The sequence below is a fragment of the Oncorhynchus mykiss genome, chromosome 12 (genome assembly GCF_057628025.1).
Source record: "Oncorhynchus mykiss isolate SJ-2025 chromosome 12, ASM5762802v1, whole genome shotgun sequence".
Classification (NCBI taxonomy): domain Eukaryota; kingdom Metazoa; phylum Chordata; class Actinopteri; order Salmoniformes; family Salmonidae; genus Oncorhynchus; species Oncorhynchus mykiss.
The window spans coordinates 48,667,088-48,689,902 of record NC_143033.1 but is presented as its reverse complement, the minus strand read 5'-3'; positions in this window follow the sequence as shown (position 1 = coordinate 48,689,902).

The window sequence follows — 22,815 nt, the reverse complement described above, 5'->3', positions numbered from 1 at the left end:
CAGACCTTGTGTGTGTGTGTGTGTGTCCATGCGTGTGTGTCCGTGTGTGTGTGATAAACCAAGGGCCTGCCTGTGTTCTATGTAGATTAAGATTTTGCTGGGGTCAGCAGATTCATTTATGTTCCCTCTTCGAAGGAATTTCCAGCTGTAACTCATAGCTTTGTAGTAGTTGTGTAAATATTATTTATTTGATTTAGTGTGTGTGTGTATTTGAATATTTGTGTATTTCTCTGAGCATGCTGCTAGGTGACAACTCCCATCTTCTCCGATATATCATTAAAAAAAGGAACACCATCAAGGTTCTTGTCAACATGTGAAGTGTATGCCAACATCTGTGACCGACATGTAATGGGCTGGTGAGGTAAACATATCCACAGGGCACTTTTTCTGTTATCACTTTACTGCTCCAATTGAAATATTATTGTTATAACACGTCCTGATTCATGGTGATTCCAAGTAAATGAGACACGTTGCCGTACAGAGCAACCAAAGCCATCAACACTTAAGATAAAGTTAAACGTGTTATACCTCATCAGCGTGGACAGCTAGTGTAGAGCCCATTTTATAACACAATCTATCAACAGCTAGCCATTATCAGACAGTGTGTCAATGCCTATAATGTTTAAAGGCCTCAAACCCACGTTGATCCAACATTGAGGCTATCTGTAGCAAACTCTTTTAGTCTACTTTCAGTAAGGAAACGTTGTGGAATTTCACAGTTAGAAATGTCATAAATTTCACAGTTAGAAATGTTATAAATAAGATGACATGATTCTTTATACTACATGTCAGAGAAGCATGTTTGTTCAATATAATATTTTTATAACTGAATAAGTTTTTCCCCGCTGAACACAGACTGCCCTGGATTGGTCAGAGAGAGAGCATGCTGTTTTACCGGAATGAGGCTGTGCTATACTGCACTCCCACAGTGAACAGAGAGGGGGAGGGAGAGAGAAGGAGGACAGGGAAATCAGGAGGATGGGGAGAGGAGGAGAGTAAGGGGTCAGTAGCAGGAGGGGAGAGGGAGAGGAGGAAGGGAGATAAAGTCAAGGAGAGGGAGGAGTTGGAGGGAAAGTAAGGGAAGGATGAGGAGAAGGAGGAGGAAAGGAAGATGGAGTGGAATGACCTCTGGAAAGCATTTGCGAGTCTGCCTGGGAAGGGAAACAGCAGAGGGCATAAATAACTCTGTCTAAAGGTCACCTTTGACCTCTTGGGTTCTCATGTTCCCTCCCAGAGACAGACTCAGCTCCTCACTGTCATATATTCTGAGGTTGTAAGAGGTCAGACAGTCAGCAGTGTTTGATAAATGTGAATGGCCATTTTCCATGTATTTTGTTTAGATTCTGCCATCATATCTCCATTGTCTCTTGTTTTACAGCGACATTGTGTGGTCATATCTTTATTTTGCCTTATGTCATAATTCAATAAAATGCCATAGCATGTCAGCGGGTCTTTGACAGAATTTAACCTTGAATTTTTGAGAAACAGATGATCTTGAATGATTTCCTACATCTCTGGTAGTGTGTGTTTGTGCTATTTACTATCTGTCTTATGTCAGAAGGATTATATTGTAGCAACTTCCTCAACTATCTCAAGTGTCCCATTATTGTTTTGAGGGGGAGGTGGGAGATCTCTGCCAAAGAGGTAGCAATTGTTAGCAAGTTAGTTAATTCAGCTTAGGTAGAATACCCTTTGTCTGCACCCCAAATGTCACCCTATTCCCTGTATAGTTTTTATTGTATTCATTATTGTTATTATTATTATTTAGTTTGTTTATTTGGATCCCCATTAGCTTTTGCAAAGGCAACATCTATTATTTATGCTGTCCACAAAAAAACCCACAAAACATGACAATTAACAAAACACTGATAAGGTTTTGTGTGTATGTCCTTGTCTATGGGCCCTGGTCAAAAGTCGTGCACTATGTAGGGAATAGGGTGCCATTGACTTTTAACAATAAGGAAGTCCCCTCATAGCATTTGCTGTCTTTCCCTATGTGAGAAATGCCATCAGGTTCCCCCCACACACTCAATAAAGGCCACAGACATAGGGTCGGTACATTCTACATAGACAGATAGTGGGTGTAACATTTACTTCTAGTGAATAGCATAGTGGAACAAAGTTAGGGACAGTACGAGTGAAAGAAAAGCTAAATGTCAATGGCACAGCGCTTCAGTGAACTATGACAGAGCAAAAAGTGTGTTCTATATCGACTGAGTGTTCAAAATATTTCCGTGTTGGTCTTTGTATGTCTCAAGACCGCTGTCAAAAACATTAAGGAGCCACTTCATGGTACAATATTTATTTGTTGCACATTTATTCAAGTATTTTCTTAAGAGCAAGTTGTTTTGTGTATGTTTCTTTCATCAGTCATTTACCAAACCATCCAGTTCCTAGTACTTTTCCACCCATTCAAGCAGTGCAGTCATGTGTGTAATTATTTGAGAGTACTGATTGGTCAGCTAATTTTGTCTTAATTGACTGGTGTTTTAGCAAAGTTTTTACCTCAGTCATTTTTTGCAGCTTTTTAAGCGTTACAGTAAGCAGTGGCGATTTTAGCATGTAAATCTTGGTGGGGCAAACTCCCCAAACATGTTTTAGATGCATGCCAGCAAAGCCACTACACAATATTAAACAATACATTAATTGCACTATAACGGTGCCCACAAACTGTTAGGGTCTATGTAACAGATGCTAATCGTACTCTCCTTGCTTTGTGTTCAAAGAAATCACCCCAGCCGGAGGTCCCAGTTGAGCATAATTTTTTATCTGTAGTTGAATAGGAAACAGCACCTTAGTTGTGCAGGTCTTAATGGTGTTGATGGCTGCCGATGGTAAAATCCCTTGCATCACATTTTCATACTGGGCATAAACAAAATACAATACAAAATATACCTTGTAAATACTTATAGTTAAATAGGAAACAGAACGTTAGTTGTACAGGGCTTAATGATGTTGATGGCTGTCAATGGTAAAATTAGCAGTGAGCTTATGTGACCATTACATCAGTGCATGCTAGCTAACACACTTATATACAACAATCATATACCGAAATTACATCCCAGGAAGCCCCTCAATCCCTAACAGGTACCATATACCCACACGTGTATGAATCAGGAATGTACAGCAAACTTGTACTGTACACATTGTAAAATATAAAAAGAATGCTTGATCATGAATGCTTGAACAAGAAATACAAATTTCTTTAGAGGCAAGTGGAAACATAACCAACCCTGTTACACCTACATAAATCTGTCCCAACAGCAGAGCTTTCTTTTCAGCACCATGGAGCGAATCCTTACCACTGCTATACCTGGCTATCAGCGAGTCTTGTCTCGCAGCGAAACAATTCATTCAGCCTAATTTTCGAGTTGGATGACCGTTCAAAGTGTATTTTCCCAGTCTGAACTTATTTTTTTTCCCAAGTTCCCAGTTGTCTTGAACTCACTGAAGTCTGAGAATTCCCAGTTCTGAGTTTCTAGTTGGTTTGAACACGGCATAAATCATGCTGGATTGACAGCGTGGCCAAAGTTGAATGTTTATCCATTTAAGCTTGGAAAAAGAGACCCTTAAACCCAGACTTGGACCACACACCCACTCCACTGAATAGCAGGCGTGAGATTGCTTTGCAACGCTTGCAGTTAGCCACTGATTCCTTCCAAATCACTCATTGTTGAATTTGCAATTTCCCGTTTGTTGTGTAATGTTTATGTCCAATGGCCAATGAGCACCGATACGTTTTATCTATAATTTCTCTTCATCATTTCTCTTCATATGACAAGGATTGAAAAGGATTTGCCAGTAGATTGTCGACTTGATTCATGATGATGACTGTTAGCTTGCTAGCTAAGATTTTGAAAGTATGATGTTGATATGATCAGTCTAATCAAAGCTAGGTAGATCTAACGTGATTTGATGTCCTTTTATTTGTGGCTTCATGACAGCACCCAAGGCGCTTGAATTTTTTGAGCTCTCCCCGTACATTTTGCAGTGACCTAGTGTCCCCCAAGAGTGACAGAACACTGAGCCAATCACGGCGCAACTAGAGAACATTACCAACCCCTAAGCTCCGTATTTTCCGTTAGCTGCCCCACCACCACAGAAAGCACTGAGGTTAGCTGAAACACCTGCATTTTGGAGCTGCCTTGCTAAGAAAGAGAAGAAGAGACCATGTTTGTATTAACTGAATTATTATTATTTTACATTTTGCTTGCACGTAGTATTGCCAAAATAACATGCAAAACAGACAACAAAAAAGGCTGTGGAAACCCTGAATGTATACGATAAGGGGTTAACCACGTGTCCTTGGTTTTGATATTGCATGCCTCTCCCTTATGTCCAAGGTCTGCTAGAGGGAGGATACAGTATGGGCCAACTGTTTGGTCTCTCTATCTGCTCCTCAACCTATCTGAGCTGCCTAACTAATCTACGAGCTGCTAGCAGGGTCCTTCAGCATGTCAGCCGCCAATTTGTAAACACTATCCAGCTTTCTAGCACCCTGCACTTCAGAGTGTTGTAAGTGTATCTAATTAGCACCCTTCCTCACTGTTTCATAAGTATGTGACAATTCTGCCCACAAACTATCTCTAAATTGCTAAATCTGGGTATTGTTGCTCTCGATGACATATCCACATCCATTTAGCCTTAAATCCAAATCCAGCGTGTGCATGCTGGATTTAGAATGCACAACTCCGCTGCGAGTGTCTGCTATGGCATCGTAGCGTATGAAATGAAAAAGCAAGTCTGTTTTTCACAGCGGAGCAATGCTGGTAAAATAAACTGATCAATTGCGTGGATCGTTTGTATAAACGGAGTTAGAGGAATTGTTATGATCTTCCCTATGTTAATTAAGTAGACTAAAGATGTTGTTTAAAATGTATTAGGCTGTAAACTATGGTTTATCAGTCAAATAGGCTACATATTCTAAAACCATTGCAACTCACCTGTATAACCTAGGCAGGCTACGGCTGGGAAACTAGAGGAACTCTGATTTCAAGAGAGAATACTGTCAGGTAAACGAACGAGACTAGCTAAATTCTTTATAAACTGCTCAGCTGTACTAGCTACAACTCTCACGTTCGTAAGCTAACAAAATAACTGTTTAGCGCAGGCAGGTACGCAGGCTCGCGTAGGACATATAAGTTGAGTCAAAACACACAATAATTTACCAGGGTTACATAGCGAACATAACAAATACACATGTTTATCATGACAATTAGGTTGGCATACTCTACACAGTGTATGTGAATTGACGCTCTCTACTCTCGCATGCAAATTTTGTCGCCGTTGACAGCGTCTCTCCATGTGATTTAAACTTTACAGACAAGTTAACTTTAGACAATCCCTATTTACACACTTAGGATCACGGACTGTTTTATCAGTGTGGCTTAAAGGTGCACACTAACCAGCTATGGCTGACTCAGAAGATATGTTTTAGCTAGCGCAAATGAAACCAGTCAAAAGGACCGGCAAACTTTCATAAAAGTTTTCAGAACAGGAAATGTATTGATCATCCTGGAGAGGAAACAAGGCACCTTATTCCTAACATAGTGCACTACTTTTGATCAGAGCCCTACAGGCCTTGTCAAAAGTAATGCAGTACATTGGTTTAATATTTGCTATGGGCCCAGGTCAAAAGTAGTGTACCAAATAGCTAATAAGCTGCCATTTGGGATGCAAACATAACAATTCTACCCTCCTTAGACTCTCATCTCCTTCAAGGGGCCCTCCTAGAGAACCGTGGAGCGGAGCTCTATAGACCAGGGATGGGCAACTTTGATTGGGGTGGGGGCCACAAAAAAAGGAACTCATCATGAGGGGTCGCAGTGGCTCGTGGTTCTGTGTCCTTACATCCATGGCCACTTGTAACGAAGTGCGCTGAGAGTCGGGAAGCAAGTTCAGAGAGTGAGTGTTTTAATAAGTAAACGTAACATAATACAAAACAAGAACAACCCGAACAACGCACAGACAAGGAACAGAAACAATGACACCTGGGGAAGGAACCAAAGGGAGTGACATATATTGGGCAGGTAATCAAGGAGGTGATGGAGTCCATGTGAGTGTCACTATGCGCTGATGCGCGTAACGATGGTGACAGGTGTGCGCCATAACGAACAGCCTGGTGACCTAGAGGCCGGAGAGGGAGCACACGTGACACAGCTAGACTAATTTACCAATCTAAGCTGACATGGGCTAATTAAGTGACTGCTGATGCACAACCAAATTTCTAAATTGCACCTTGTGTGTTCTATCAATCTAACTCGACAGTAAGTTGAGACCCCCCAAAAAGTTAAATATATATAAATACACACACACACACACACAGTACCCCCCGTGGTTATTTGGACAGTGAATCATTTATTCTTCTTTTGGCTCTACACTCCAAACAGTTGGATTTGAATTCAAACAATGACTATGGAGGTTAAAGTGTAGACGGTCAGCTTTAATTTGAGGGTATTTTCATCCATACTGGGTGTACATCACTTTTTGTACATAGAAAAAGTATTGGGAGAAATGCACTTATGTGTACTAAAGTAGAAAAGTTAAGTATTTGGTCCCATATTCATAGCACACAATTTATTGGATGGATTTGCTCTTTTTATTTGGTTTATTTTGTTCCTTATTGAAATTAATGGTAAATAATTTATTGTGTCATTTAGGAGTCACTTATTGTGAATAAGAATATGTGTTTCTAAACACCTCTACATTAATGTGGATGCTACCATGATTACGGATCATCCTGAATTAATCGTAATTAAGGATGAGTGACAAAGTAACAAGACGTACAAATATCATACCTCCAAGACATGCTAACCTCTCCCCATTACAATAACAGGGGAGGTTTGCATTTTTGGGGAGTTATGATACTTGTGCTTCTAACTTATTCATTATTTACCATTCATTTCTATTGGGCACAAAATAATCTGAAACACAACCAAAACAAACAGCAAATGCATCCAGCAAGTTTGATGTCATTGTGTGCTATGAATATGGGACCAAATACTTAACTTTTTACTACTCTGCTCTAATTTCTAAACAGTTCACCCGATATGGATTAAAATACCCTAAAATGAAAGTTGACAGTCTGTACTTCAGGCTCAGTCATTGTTTGATTTCAAACTTTTGAAGTATAGAGCCAACATAATTAAATTATTCACTGTCCCAATAAATAGGGAGAGCACTGTACATTTTTTTTTTGGGGGGGGGGGCTACAGAAGGGAGTTTAGACTGTAATAATGTTTTGTCTGGCTGGCATGACTGTGCAAAAAAGGATGTTGGGCTCTATTTGTTAAATGGTCTAGTAAATGTAATCAGCCAGCGCAACTATGTACTGTAGAGGTTCATGACCTCAAGAGCCAAAAGTGTAGTTTTCGCCTGTAACGCAAAGCAATCGTTAGCGTTGCTGTACTATGGATTACAAGATTCCTTTACACCAACGGCAGACAGTTGGTTACCTTCAGAAAAGCTATTATGCACTTCTTACATGCTGTCTGTCACCTACTAAGATCCCTGTTGCACATTTTTTGGAAAACTCCCTGTTTTTGTAACCATAATAGGTTACATTTTTCTATGGACCTACTTGTCTTCAGTCGGTTAGTTGTCCGCCCTATTTGGTATTAATTGCCCTTGCGAAATTGTTTTAAGGAGCAGGACAGCATATGTTCCCATTTACAGCTCTAAGTCATCGTAATACAGTAAAGGAGGTAGAGTACGAGTTCTGTCCGGAGGTCTGTTTTCAGCATAACATCTCTAATGAGGCCTTCAGTGAATGACAAGCAGTCAGTAACAGTCACAGCCAGTGATTGGAGAGTCCCACTTCCTTTCCTGTCTCTGACTAACACACCACATAACTAAGTCAGTTTGACATGCAGTATCCGTGCGCGACGTGCAGCCAATGCAGAGTGCAATGCCTCTGACCACTTTTGACGCATCCACATTCCAAGAACAAGGGAAAAATGTACTGAATGAGAAAGTTCAAGGATCCGCCCAAGACCTGGTAGAAAAGTGAATGGGTTTCTGTAGTGGGAGATGATGGCTGCGTCTCCAATGGCGCCCTATTCCCTATACAGATGTAGGTTCTTAATTTGATCACTCTTTTGTTGCTGATAATTTTCCTGCATAGCAGGAAATGCAAACTTGTAGTGTATTCAAGGTTTAAAAAGGCACCTAAAGCTTAATTTCAGACTTGATTTGCCCTAGTGAAAAATGTATCAACCCCTACAAAAAAATGTCCATGAATTATAATCTCCATAATAATTTACATTTCCTGTTACTGTAGGATTATTTACCTGCTGTAGCAAACTGGCTCAAATTAAGATCCTACATCTGTATAGTGCAATGAGAGAGAAAGTGTGTGTGTGAGTGTGCACTGTGGGCATATTAGTGTACTTACAAGTGCGTGACCGGGAGAAGGTTCTGAGTCCGTGACTGATGATGACTCGGTCCACTGCCCATCTGTTTCACGTCAGGAAAGCATGTGTACTTGTGCGTGTGTGCATAGCCTTGGCTGTGCCTGGCTCCTTGCTCTCCGGGCCCCCTGGCTCTGACTCCCTCCCTCATAAGGTTGGCAGACTGAGAGGAGACATATACACATTCATATTATTCATGCAGAGCAAACCTTTACGCGCTCCTTTACTCATGGCGTTATATCATAGAGCTCCCATACTCATCCCTTATCTCACCACTCCTCACCCCATCCCTTCTTTATCTCCAAGGAGCATGGGAGAGATCAAGGGTGACCTCATGTATGGTTTAACCCCTATCCGCACTCACTGAAACACGCTTTTACAATGAAGTGTTTCATTCTAAACTTAATCTGAAAATGTTTTACCCTAGTATCTTTAAGACTCTAGTTACTAGCAGACAGCTCTTGTGTGTCTCAGGTCCATATTCAAACATCGGGATGAGAGGGTGTGTCACGCCCTGACCTTAGTTATCTCTGTTTTCTTTATTATTTGCTTAGGTCAGGGTGTGACAAGGGTGGTTTGTGTCGTTTTTGTATTGTCTAGGGGTTTTTGTATGTTTATGGGTGTTTCTATAGTCCAGGTGTTTATATGTCTATGGTTGCCTAGATTGGTTCTCCAATCAGAGGCAGCTGTTTATCGTTGTCTCTGATTGGGGACCATATTTAGGTAGCCATATTCCTTGGATAGTTTGTAGGTTGTTATTCTATGTTTCGTTGCCTTTTCTGCACTAGCCATAGTGCTTCAAATCAAATCCAAATCAAATGTATTTATATAGCCCTTCGTACATCAGCTGATATCTCAAAGTGCTGTACAGAAACCCAGCCTAAAACCCCAAACGGTTTGTTTTGTTGTTTTGTTTAGTTCTGTCCAGTGTTCTCTCTTTAATTAAAGAGTTATGTTCGCTTACCACGCTGCGCCTTGGTCTCCTCATCGTTATGATGAACGTGACAGGGTGGAACACAAATAAGAAGACTCAGGATAATGGAATCAAACCATATGCCGCTTAGCTTTCCTTGATGAATCAGTTGTTTGCATGAAAAACAAAAAAACACCATTCCAAACATTTGGTTTGTTCTCTTTGAGGTGTGTCCAAGAACTTGCGCTTTATGAAAACCAGGTTGGATCTGTCTGTTTATTGTTTTGCATGGCATTTTATGGTCATTTACCAGAGTCTGGAAAGTAATGCCTGCTAAAGAATCTAAATATCCTGCCAAATCACATGTGCTAGGATTTCATTTAATAGTCACTATTTGGAAAAACATGACTAATCAACAATGGCCATAATCCACCAGTCTTTCTTAGAGGCTATACAGTACGTTTGCCTCTGTGGGTGGGTGTACCTAAGCCAAAAGGTGTCCCCTAAAATGGATAGAAATAATGTCTAGAAATGACCTCATTGGACAGAAAGGGGCACAACCTAAAACTAACGTTTCATTCATTGATTATTGTTATATCCTATGTCTATAAGTACCATTAAGGAAATATTCAATCCATTTGACGTGAACAATTTGTAACTGAACTTCCCTACAGCCTCTTTAAAGAGTTAACTCGGGTCGTTTCACCCTGTACAGGTTTTATAGATAAATAGGCTTTTTGGGATAATGCACCTCTAAATCTAAACAGATGCTAAGTTTGATCATAATTATAGTTTTAAACCCAGGCTGACTTCACTAGACAACTTCAGCTTCAGGGGGAAAAGCAGGAAAGGAGTGTCTACCTCTCTTTAACATGGGATCGTTGGATCTTCAAGAGTGAAATAAAACAATTTGGTGGTGTTTTATTCATAACTCAGGTCATTATTTGTATATATGAGTGGTTTGCTATTGTCCGTATGATCTTTGTATTTGTACTTCCCTTTTGTAAATAAAAATATCAACTTTGACGTGCTTTTGAAATTTCCTTGTGTCCCACGGAGACCAGGCCCCTTCTGGATAGTTTGTTAATGTGTTAACAAACTGTCCAGAGGGAGGTATATGCTTTGAAGCTCACCATTTGAAAGTAAATTGTATCATGAGACATGGTATGTTCAGCGGGCTGCTCACCCTTTGAGATAAGTATACTGTAGAGGCAGAGATGGACTGGCCATAGGGCAATTCTGGCAAATGGCCGATGGGTTTGTCGATATTCAGTGCAGAAATGTGATTATTTGGATAATATGGGGCCTCAAAAAATTTTAAATAAAGGGCTGGTGTGTTAGAATTGCCCAGGACAATTTTGGGTCCCAGTCCATCCCTGAATAAAAGGGTGGTGCAGTTTGACATGAACAATACTCTCTCCCCTGACTCAGTGGTGACTGATGTTCAGTGACTCAACACTACTTGAGTCACAGCCAAAGACGAAAGTGATTGAGGTCTGCTTCCAATTAAGAAACTGCAAGCATCTCCTGTACTCCGCTCTTATCTCGGGCCATGTCATAAACAAGTCAAAATACTGCAGGAGAAAAAAAATCAAGACAGGAAATCTGCGTCAAAGGAAATGATGCCTTTAGGGCGGGGTGGCATGGAGTTGCCAAAAACATCTGTCTGGTAAAGGAACAGAAGAAAAACAAGTTGCATGAGGGTTGTGTGCTTACATGTGAGAGAGAATGCGTGAATTTCATTTTGGAGCGTTTAAAGAGTTTTTGGTACTTACTTTTAAAGCTTACTTACTTTTATGTGGAGAATTGCGAGACATAGCCTTAGGTTATTTAACTCACTTTAACAAAAATAGATTTCAGTTAAATAGATAAGCATAGATGACATACAGTATTGTGCAGCTTTAGATTTTTATGTTTGTTAAAGCACTCTGGGAATTCCGAACCCGAGTTAAGTGCGTTTAAAAGGAGCATAATTTATACGTGTATTCTGCCCATGAACTTAAACCTGATAATAGTATGCTATTCACTCATTGGGGGTGGAGATCAAAGAAATTAAGGTGTGGCAGAGGTGTGTTTACAGATAAGCCGTATTCTGACCTTGACTTAATTCCGTCATAATTCCACCACCTCTGTGCGCGATGAAACAATGAATAAGATTAAGTAATCTGTCAGGGTTCCAAGTGGAACAACATCTACTTAATTTTTTCAGATAGAAATAACACCATTTGCCATGCCCTGTCATTTACAAATTGATATTGACAGTGATGTAGTGGTACAAAAATAGATGGGTAAACGCTTATCGCCGTTCATGGTGAGTAAAGTATATACAGTTGAAGTCGGAAGTTTACATACACCTTAGCCAAACACATTTAAACTCGGTTTTTCACAATTCCTGACATTTAATCCTAGTAAAAAATTCCCTGTCTTAGGTCAGTTAGGATCCACACTTTATTTTAAGAATGTGAAATGTCAGAATAATAGTAGGGAGAATTATTTATTTCAGCTATTATTTCTTTCATCACATTCCCAGTGGGTCAATAGTTTACATACACTCAATTAGTATTTGGTATCATTGCCTTTAAATTCTTTAACTTGAGTCAAATGTTTTGGGTAGCCTACCACAAGCTTCCCACAATAAGTTGGGTGAATTTTGACCCATTCCTCCTGATAGAGCTGGTTAAACTGAATCAGGCCTCCTTGCTCGCACACGCTTTTTCAGTTCTGCCCACAAAATTTCTATAGGATTGAGGTCAAGGTTTTGTGATGGCCACTCCAATTGGAGCAGTGGCTTCTTCCTTGCTGAGCGGCCTTTCGGGTTATGTTGATATTAGGACTCGTTTTACTGTGAATATAGATACTTTGTACCCGTTTCCTCCAGCATCTTCACAAGGTCCTTTGATGTTGTTCTGAGATTGATTTGCACTTTTTGCACCAAAGTACATTCATCTCTAGGAGACAGAACGCCTCCTTCCTCAGCGGTATGACGGCTGCGTGGTTCCCATGGTGTTTATACTTGCATACTATTGTTTGTACAGATGAACGTGGTACATTCAGGCATTTGGAAATTGCTCCCAAAGATGAACAATCTTTTTTTTCTGAGGTCTTGGCTGATTTCTTTTGATTTTCCCATGATGTCAAGCAAAGAGGCACTGAGTTTGAAGGTAGGCCTTGAAATACATCTACAGGTACACCTCCAATTGACTCAAATGATGTCAATTAGCCTATCAGAAGCTTCTAAAGCCATGACATCATTTTCTGGAATTTTCCAAGCTGTTTAAAGGCACAGTCAACTTAGTGTATGTAAACTTCTGACCCACTGGAATTATTAGTGAAATAATCTGTCTGTAAACAATTGTTGGGATTTTTACTTGTGTCATGCACAAAGTAGATGTCCTAACCGACTTGCCGAAACTATAGTTTGTTAACAATACATTTGTGGAGTGGTTGAAAAACGAGTTTAATGACTCCAACCTAAGTGTATGTAAACTTCCGACTTCAACTATATAGTGTACCTAAAAGCCTTCTAGATATGCATTTTTATAGGGTACTTTCCAAAGAACCGTTCTACTCGGTTTGAGAATGGCAGTGGTGAGTGTCTGGGAAGTCTGCAAGTGTTTGTGACATCCGCGTTGATATTAGCCATGAACAGAAGAACAAGATAAAATTCTGGTTTTCGGTCTGGAGTTTTAGTACGGGCTTTAGCATTGGACACCTGTCAAAACAGAAGGTCCTGAGGAATGTGTTAATCTGAAGGAGGCTATGAGAAAGGGTCCTCTATTGTCTGTCTGGGCTCAGCCCTGGGACGTCATATCATGGAAGAAAGATAAATCAGGCTGCCTTGGCAAGTAGTCTCCAGTTGATGCCATTTGTAAACTGGCTAACGCCACTCTGTTGTATGCGGCCTTACTGTAATGTAGTGGAGATGGGAGCACAGAAGTACTGGTTCATCTTTTCAATTTTTACAGGACACAGAACTATACCAGAGCTTCAGAAAGTGTCCACTGAAATGTTGGTTCAATGAAGTCCCCACTGGGCACAGATGTCAGTTCAATGTGTAGTTCTGGTTTACATCCATGTCATTGGATTTAGGTTCAAATTTGGGTGAAGAAAATACTAAATTCCTTTAAGTTGATGACTTTTTGCAAATCCAATCAGTTTTCCACATTGATTCAATGTCATCACATTGATTTTTTTGGTTGAAATGATGTGGAAACAACATTGATTCAACCAGTTTTTGTGAAGTGTGGCAGCAGGTAGCCTAGTGGTTAGAGCGTTGGGCCAGTAACCGTAAAGGTTGCTAGATCAAATCCCCCAGTTGACAAGGTACAAATCTGTCATTCTGCCCCTGAACAAGGCAGTTAACCCACTGTTCCTAGGCCATCTTAACTGACTTACCAAGTTAAATAAAAAGGGGGGATATTGTCTCTAGCCAAAGACTTGATCAGTGTCATTTTGATGGTTATAGAGAGCTTCATTGCGTGATGACTGACTGTATCTACTAAGTACATTGAACTTGCTTACACACACACATACAACTGTTAAAAATAGGTGATGTCCTCTAGGTAGTTTCAGTGCCTATTTACTGATAGAATTTACGCAATGGTTTCTTGTGAAGTGATACATTTAGTTTATGACAGTAATTCAACAATAGATCTCTGTAGTAAAAGCCTATCAAACGTAGCCCATTTCATTTTTCAAGCTGTTACATTATTTTGTAGTGGAAATGTTCAAAAGGTAAAATTCAAATGTATTTGAAGGGGGCCTTCCGAGTGGTACAGCGGTCTAAGCACTGCGTTGCTGTGCTTGAGGCGTCACTACAGACCCGGGTTCAATCCGAGGCTGTATCACAACTGGACATGATCGGGAGTCCCATAGGGCGCCACACAATTGGCCCAGCATCGTTTGGGTCATGGGAGGGCTTGGCCAGGGGGACTTTACTTGGCACATCGTGCTCTCCAGCGACTCCTTGTGGGGGGCTGGGTGCCTGCAGGCTGACCTTGGTCTTCAGTTGAACAGTGTTTCCTCTGACACATTGGTGCAGCTGGCTTCTGCCTAAAGTGGGCGGGTGTTAAGAAACGTGGTTTGGCGGGTCATGTTTCAGAGGACGCATGACTCAACCTTCACCTCCTTAGCCTGTTGGGGAGTTGAAGCGATGAGACAAGATTGAAATTGGAGGTAAAATACAAAAAATACATGTAATTATGTTGAAGGTGAATTTTTAAGCTGTGCTTTGAAAGTTATCCACAACCATGGTCTCAGAGCATTTCCAGTTAGGGGGAGTGATGAGCTCTACAGCAGAGTCTCACAACTCAATTGCTGGTTGAAAACTGTTTTCTGCCCCTCCCAAAATATAGAATTTGTAGATAATTGGCCCTCTTTTTGGGACTCACCCACAAGCAGGACCAAGCCTGGCCTGCTGAGGAGTGACGTACTCCATCCTAGCTGGAGGGGTGCTCTCATCTTATCTGTGAACATAGACAGGGCTCTAATTCCTATAGTTCCACAATGAGATCGGGTGCAGACCAGGCAGCAGGCTATTAGCCACCATGCCAGCTTAGTGGAGTCTGCCACTAGCACAGTCAGTGTAGTCCGCTCAGCTATCCCCATTGAGACTGTGTCTGTGCATCGATCTAGGTTGGGAAAAACTAAACATGGCGGTGTTCGCCTTAGCAATCTCACTAGACTAAAGACCTCAATTCCTGTCATTATTGAAAGAGATTGTGATATCTCGCATCTCAAAATAGGGTTACTTAATGTTAGATCCCTCACTTCCAAGGCAGTTATAGTCAATTAACTAATCACTGATCATAATCTCAATGTGATTGGCCCTTCCTGAAACATGGTTTAAGCCTGATGTATTTACTGTGGTAAATGAGGCCTCTCCTCCTGGTTACACTAGTGACCATATCCCTGCGCATCCCGCAAAGGCGGAGGTGTTGCTAACATTTACATTAGCAAATTTCGATTTACAAAAAGCTAAATGACTGCGTTTTCATCTTTTGAGCTTCTAGTCATGAAATCTATGCAGCATACTCAGTCCCTTTTTATAGCTACTGTTTACAGGCCTCCTGGGCCGTATACAGCGTTCCTTACTGAGTTCCCTGAATTCCTATTGGACCTTGTGGTCATGGCAGATAATATTCACATTTTTGGTGACTTTAATATTCACATGGAAAAGTCCACAGACCCACTGCAAAAGGCTTTCAGAGCCATCATCAACTCAGTGGGTTTTGTCCAACATGTCTCCGGACCTACTCACTGCCACGGTCATACTCTGGACTTAATTTTGTCCCGTGGAATAAATATTGTGGATCTTAATGTTTTTCCTTATAATCCTGGACTATCGGACCACCATTTTATTACGTTTGCAATCGCAACAAGCGATCTGCTCAGACCCCAACCAAGGATCATAAAAAGCCGTGCCATAAATTCACAGACAACCCAGAGATTCCTAGATGCCCTTCCAGACTCCCTCCACATACCCAAGGATGTCGGAGTACAACAATTGGTTAACCACCAAACTGAGAAACTACATTTTACTTTGCGTAATGCCCTAGATGCAGTCGCACCCCTAACAACAAAAAAACATTTGTCATAAGAAACTAGCTCCCTGGTATATAGAAAATACCAGAGCCCTGAAGCAAGCTCCAGAAAATTGGAACGGAAATGACTACACCAAACTGGAAGTCTTCCGACTGGCTTGGAAAGACAGTACCGAAGAGCCCTCGATGATGCTCAATCATCCAATTTTTCAACTTAATTGAGGAGAATAAGAACAATCCCAAATTCATTTTTGATATTGTCACAAAGCTAACTAAAAAGCAGCATTTCCCAAGAGAGGATGGCTTTCACTTCAGAAATGATAAATTCATGGTCAACTTCTTTGACCAAAAGATCATGATCATTAGAAAGCAAATTATGGACTCCTCTTTAAAGCTCAATTGTCCTGAGTCTGCACAACACTGCCAGGACATAGGATCAAGGGAGACACTCATGTTTAATGAAAATAGTCTTGGCCTCTAAACCTTCAAGCTGCATACTGGATCCTATTCCAACTAAACTACTAAAAGAGCTGCTTCCTGTGCTTGGCCCTTCTATGTTGAACATAATAAACCCTATCCACCGGATGTGTACCAAACTCGCTAAAAGTGGCAGTAATAAAGCCTCTCTTGAAAAAGCCAAACATTGACCCAGAAAATATAAAAAACTATCGGCCTATATCGAATCTCCCATTCTTCTCAAAAAAAATGAAAAAGCTGTTATGCAGCAACTCACTGCCTTCCTGAAGACAAACAATGTATATGAAACGCCTCAGTCTGGTTTTAGACCCCATCATAGCACTGAGACTGCACTCATGAAGGTTGTAAATTACCTTGTCTCTGTGGATGGTTTGTCCTCTGACAAATCAACTGTAAATGTCGGTGTTCCTCAAGGTTCCGTTTAGGCCCACTATTGTTTTCACTATATATTTTACCTCTTGGTATTGCCATTCGGAAACATAATGTTAACATTACTATACGGACAATACACAGCTGTCCATTTCGATGAAACCAAAATTGCCCTCACTGGAAGCCTGTGTTTCAGACATAAGGAAGTGGATGGCAGCAAATGTTTGCTTTTAAACTCAAACAAAACAGAGATGCTAGTTCTAGGTCCCAAGAAACAAAGAGATATTCTGTTGGATCTGACAATTAATCTTGATGGTTGTACAGTCATCTGAAATAAAGCTGTGAAGGATCTCATCGTTACTATGGACCCTGATCTCTCTTTTGACGAACATATCAATAATATTTAAAGGACAGTTTTTTCCCATCTTCGTAACATTGCAAAAATCAGAAACTTTCTGTCCAATAATGATGCAGAAAAATGTATCCATACTTTTGTCATTTCAAGATTAGAGTACTGCAATGCTCTACTTTCTGGCTACTCGGATAAAGCACTAAATAAACTTCAGTTAGTGCTATACACGGCTGCTAGAATCTTGACTAGAACCAACAAATGTGATCATATTACTCCACTGCTAGCCTCTCTACACTGGCTTCCTGTTAAAGGCTAGGGCTGATACCAAGGTTTTACTGCTAACCTACAAAGCATTACATGGGCTTGCTCCTACCTATCTCTCCAATTTGGTCCTACCGTACATACCTACACGTACGCTACAGTTACAAGATGCAAGCCTCCATACTGTCCCTAGAATTTCTAAGCAAACAGCTGGAGGCAGGGCTTTCTCCTACAGAGCTCAATTTTTATGGAATGGTCTGCCTATCCATGTGAGAGATGCGGACTCGGTCTCAACCTTTAGGTCTTTATTGAAGACTCATCTCTTCAGTAGGTCCTATGATTGAGTGTAGTCTGGCCCATGGGTGTGAAGGTGAACGGAAATGCACTGGAGTGACAAACCGCCCTTGCTGTCTCTGCCTGGCCGGCTCCCCTCTCTCCACTTGGATTCTCTGCCTATAACCCTATTACGGTGGCTGATTCACTGGCTTACTGGTGCTCTTCCATGCCGTCCCGAGCAGGGGTGCGTCACTGGAGTGGGTTGAGTGACTGACGTGATCTTCCTGGCCGGGTTCGTGCCGTGGGATAGATTTTTGTGGGCTCTACTTGGCATTGTCTCAGGGTAGTAGGTTGGTGGTTGAAGATATCCCTCTAGTGGTGTGGGGGCTGTGCTTTGGCAAAGTGGGTGGGGTTATATCCTGCCTGTTTGGCCCTGTCTGGGGGTATTGTCAGACAGGGCCATAGTGTATCCCGACCCCTCCTGTCTCAGCCTCCAGTATTTATGCTGCAATTGTGTCGGGGGGCTAGGGTCAGTCTGTTAAATCTGGAGTATTTTTTCCTGTCTCATCCGGTGTCCTGTGTGAATTTAAGTATACTCTCTCTAATTATATCTCTTTTTCTCTCTCTTTCTTTCTTTCTCTCTTTCTCTCTCCTCTCGGAGGACATGAGCACATGTCTCGGGACTACCTGGCCTGATGACTCCTTGCTATCCCCAGTCCACCTGGTCATGCTGCTATTCCCGTTTCAACTGTTCTGTATGCGGCTGTGGAACCCTGACCTGTTCACTGGACGTGCTACCTTGTCCCAGACCTGCTGTTTTGGACCCTCTCTCTACCGCAACTGCTGTCTCTAACTCTGAATGATCGGCTATGAAAAGTCAACTGACATTTAATCCTGAGGTGCTGACCTGTTGCACCCTCTAGAACCACTGTGATTATTAATATTTGACCCTGCTGGTCATCTATGAACCTTTGAAAATCTTGGCCATGTTCTGTTATAATCTCCACCTGGCACAGCCAGAAAAGGACTGGCCACCCCTCAGAGCCTGGTTCCTCTCTAGCTTTCTTCCTAAGTATTGGCCTTTCTAGGGAGTTTTTCCTAGCCACCGTGCTTCTACATCTGCATTGCTTGCTGTTTGGGGTTTTAGGCTGGGTTTCTGTACAGCACCTTGTGACATCGGCTGATGTAAAAAGGGCTTTATAAATTAATTTGATTGATTGATTATTCTGTATGTAAATTTGAGACACTCAATTTTGTATGATATGTTACGAATTACAATTCATATGATATGTTGAGGGTTAAGGTAAGGGTTAGGAGTTAGGTTAAAGGGTTAAATAACCTTCTATCTCATGTAACCATACCAAATGTATGATATCATACTAATTTCAGTGTCCTGAATTTACCACTGGGCGAAATTGTCAATATCAGGGTATATCTTTATCTATTTATTTATGGATATAGAGTAGGAGTAGACATGCTCCAGATACCAATGTCCTTAATTTCATATATGGAGCTAGGATATTCTCTGTTTTGATTCCAAAACATCCCGTGATTTTACAGAAAAACTCATAATAAACATTGATAAAATATACAACTGTTATTCACAGAATTAAAGATAGACTTCTCCTTAATTTAATGCAACCGCTGTGTCAGATTTCAAAAATACTTTACGGAAAAAGCATAATCTGAGTACGGCGCTCAGAGCCCAATCCAGCCAGAGAAATATCCGGCATTTTGGAGTCAAACAGAAGTTAGAAATAACACTATAAATATTCACTTACCTTTGATGATCTTCATCAGAAGGCACTCCCAGGAATCACAGTTCGACAATAAATGACTGATTTGTTCCATAAAGTCCATAATTTATGTCCAAATAGCCACTTGTTGTTAGCGTGTTCAGCCCAGTAATCCATCTTCATGAGGCGCGAGCACTTCGTCCAGACAAAAACTCGAAAAGTTCCATTACAGGTCGTAGAAACAAGTCAAACGATGTATGGAATCAATCTTTAGGATGTTTTTAACATAAAACATCAATAAGGTTCCAACTGGAGAATTCCTATGTCTGAAGAAAAGCACTGGAACGAGAGCTAACTCTGTCAGGAGCCCGTGTCACGAGCCTGAGACACTCTGCCAGACCACTGACTCAAACAAGTCTCATGAGCCCCTCCTTTATATTAGAATCCTCAAACCAGTTTCTAAAGATGGTTGATAAGTTTTAGAAACTTCAGAGTGTTTTCTATCCAATACTAATAATAATATGCATATATTAGCATCTGGGACAGAGTAGGAGGCAGTTCACTCTGGGCACGCTATTCATCCAAAAGTGAAAATGCTGCCCCCTATCCCAAAAAGGTTAACGTGTGAAAGTTAGATAATTAAAAAATATATTTTAGAATTTTGCACGCTGCCTTTTCAGTGGAATGTTGTCGAGGGGTTCCGCTAGCGGAACGTCTGCCCTAGAAAGATTAAATAAAGTCCACCTGTGTGAAAAGAGTGTCACATGATCTCTCACATGATCTCAGTGTATACACATGTTCTGAAAGGCCCCAGAGTCTGCAACACCACTAAGCAAGGGGCACCACCAAGCAAACGGCTCTATGAAGACCAAGGAGCTCTCCAAATAGGTCAGGAACAAAGTTGTGGAGAGGTACAGATCAGGATTTGATTATAACAAAATATCTGCAACTTTTAACATCCCACGGAGCATATTAAATCCATTATTACAAAATGGAAAGAATATGGCACCACCAACAATCCTGCCAAGGGAGGGCCGCCCACCAAAACTCAAAAGCCAGGCAAGGAGGGCATTAGTCAGGGGGGCAACAAAGAGACCAAAGATAACCCTGAAGGAGCTACAAAGCTCCACAGCGGAGATTGGAGTATCTGTCCATAGGACCACTTTAAGCCGTACACTCCACAGAGCTGGGCTTTATGAAGAGTGGCCAGAAAAAAAGCCATTGCTTCAAGAAAAACAAATATTAAACAGGTTTGGTGTTCGCCAAAAGGCATGTGGGAGACTCCCCAAACATATGGAAGAAGGTATTCTGGTGAGATGAGACTAAAATTTAGCTTTTTGATCATCATGGAAAATGCTGTCTGGCGCAAACCCAACATCTCTCATCACCCCGAGAACACCTAGGCAGCATCATGCTGTGGGGATGTTTTTCATCAGCAGAGACTGGGAAACTGGTCAGAGTTGAAGGAATGGTGGATGGCGTTAAATACAGGGAAATTCTTGAGGGAAACCTGTTTCAGTCTTCAAGAGATTTGACACTGGGACAGTGTTTCACCTTGCAGCAGGACAATGACCCTAAGCATAGTGTTAAAGCAACACCCGGGTGGTTTAAAAGGAAACATTCAAATGTCTTGGAATGGCCTAGTCAAAGCCCAGACCTCAATCCAATTGAGCATCTGTGGTATGACTTAAAGATTGCTGTACACCAGCAGAACCCATCCAGCTTGAAGGAGCTGGAGCAGTTTTGACTTGAAGAATGAGCAAAAATCCCAATGGCAAGATGTGCCAAGCTTATAGAGACATACCCCAAGAGACTTGCAGCTGTAATTGCTGCAAAAGGTGGCTCTATTAAGTATTGACTTTGTATTTGAATAGTTATGGACGCTCAAGTTATATTTTTGTCTTATTTCTTGTTAGTTTCACAATAAAACATACTTTGCATATTCAAAGTGGTAGGCATGTTGTGTAAATCAAATGATACAAACCCACCAAAAAAATCCAGGTTGTAAAGCAACAAAATAGGAAAAATGCCAAGGGAGGTGAATTCCTTCGCAAGGAATATGTACAGTATATGTCTAAAAGACACATATGGATTCAGAATTTGTCAGGATATTGTGCATTTCCTCAAAACATGAATTGGAGATGGTCTGTAAGCTCTAGAACAGGGTTTCCCAAACAATATCCTTGGGCCACAAGTGATTTTTTCTGGAGAGGATTTCAGAACGAGAAATGGGGTCAACTCGACTGGGGCATGAGAAAGGGCTGCTATCTGTGAGATAGGCATTGGATGTGGTGCTCACACTGCTCCCGAGCCTCTGCCTCACCTATGTATTTGAACTGGCAAACACAGAGTGGGCCAAAGTGGACCCCCTTTAAATCCAGAAAACAAAATGAGAGAAATGTTGAAGTCATGGAATTGCAAAACGTAAGACATTCTCTCTGCTTTATTACATCTCAACTAATATCAATTTGTGAGTTTTGAGTTTAGGAAAACAATGAGGCAGCTTACACCCTGACCTGCTCTGGACTTTTTATGTAACACAGGGCACTTTTCAAATGTCTCTCGCATTTTGAGTGCTCTACAAGAAATCTTTATCCTTTCAGGGTTTGGAATATTATTAAAAGATTAAAAAGGCATGTAGATGGAATGGCATCAAACACATGGAAACCATGTGTGAAACCACATGGAAACCATGTATTTAATGTGTTTGATACCATTCCATGAATTATGTTCCAGTCATTACTGTGAACCCATCTTCCCCAATAAGGTGTCACCAGCTGCCTGTGGTGTGGCTGATTGACAGCACTTTGTATTGGCGCCAGGAACATGGATAACGTCAGAGGATAGCAATCCAGTGCCACCACCAATTCCAGAGAGCAGTAAAAACCCTAGGATAAACCTCCAATTGCCATCAAGCAAAGACACTTAAGGGGTACATCTCAAAGTCTGTCCTGGATTCCTTGATTCTTCGACCTCCTCACAATGCAATGAAGGAGAAGATATGAGGTTATGAGAAGGAGATCAAATAATCATAGATTCAAGGAATTGAGGAAGGACTTTTAAGATTCACCCGAGGTCTTTCTGATGACGTGTTGTATTTGTATTTATTATGGATCTCCATTAGCTACTCTTCCTGGGGTCCAGCAAAATTAAGGCAGTTTATACCATTTTAAACATTACAATACATTCACAGATTTCACAACACACTGTGTGCCCTTAGGCCCCTACTCCACCACCACCACCACATATCTACAGTACTAAATCCATGTGAATGTATAGTGTGTATGTTATCGTGTGTGTGTGTGTGTGTGTGTGTGTGTGCCAATGTTTGTGTTGCTTCACAGTGCCCACTGTTCCATAAGGTGTTTTTTTTTATCTGTTTTTAAAAAAAAATCTAATTTCACTGCTTACGTCAGTTACTTGATTTGGAATAGAGTTCCATGTAGTCATGGCTCTATGTAATACTGTGTGCCTGGATTGT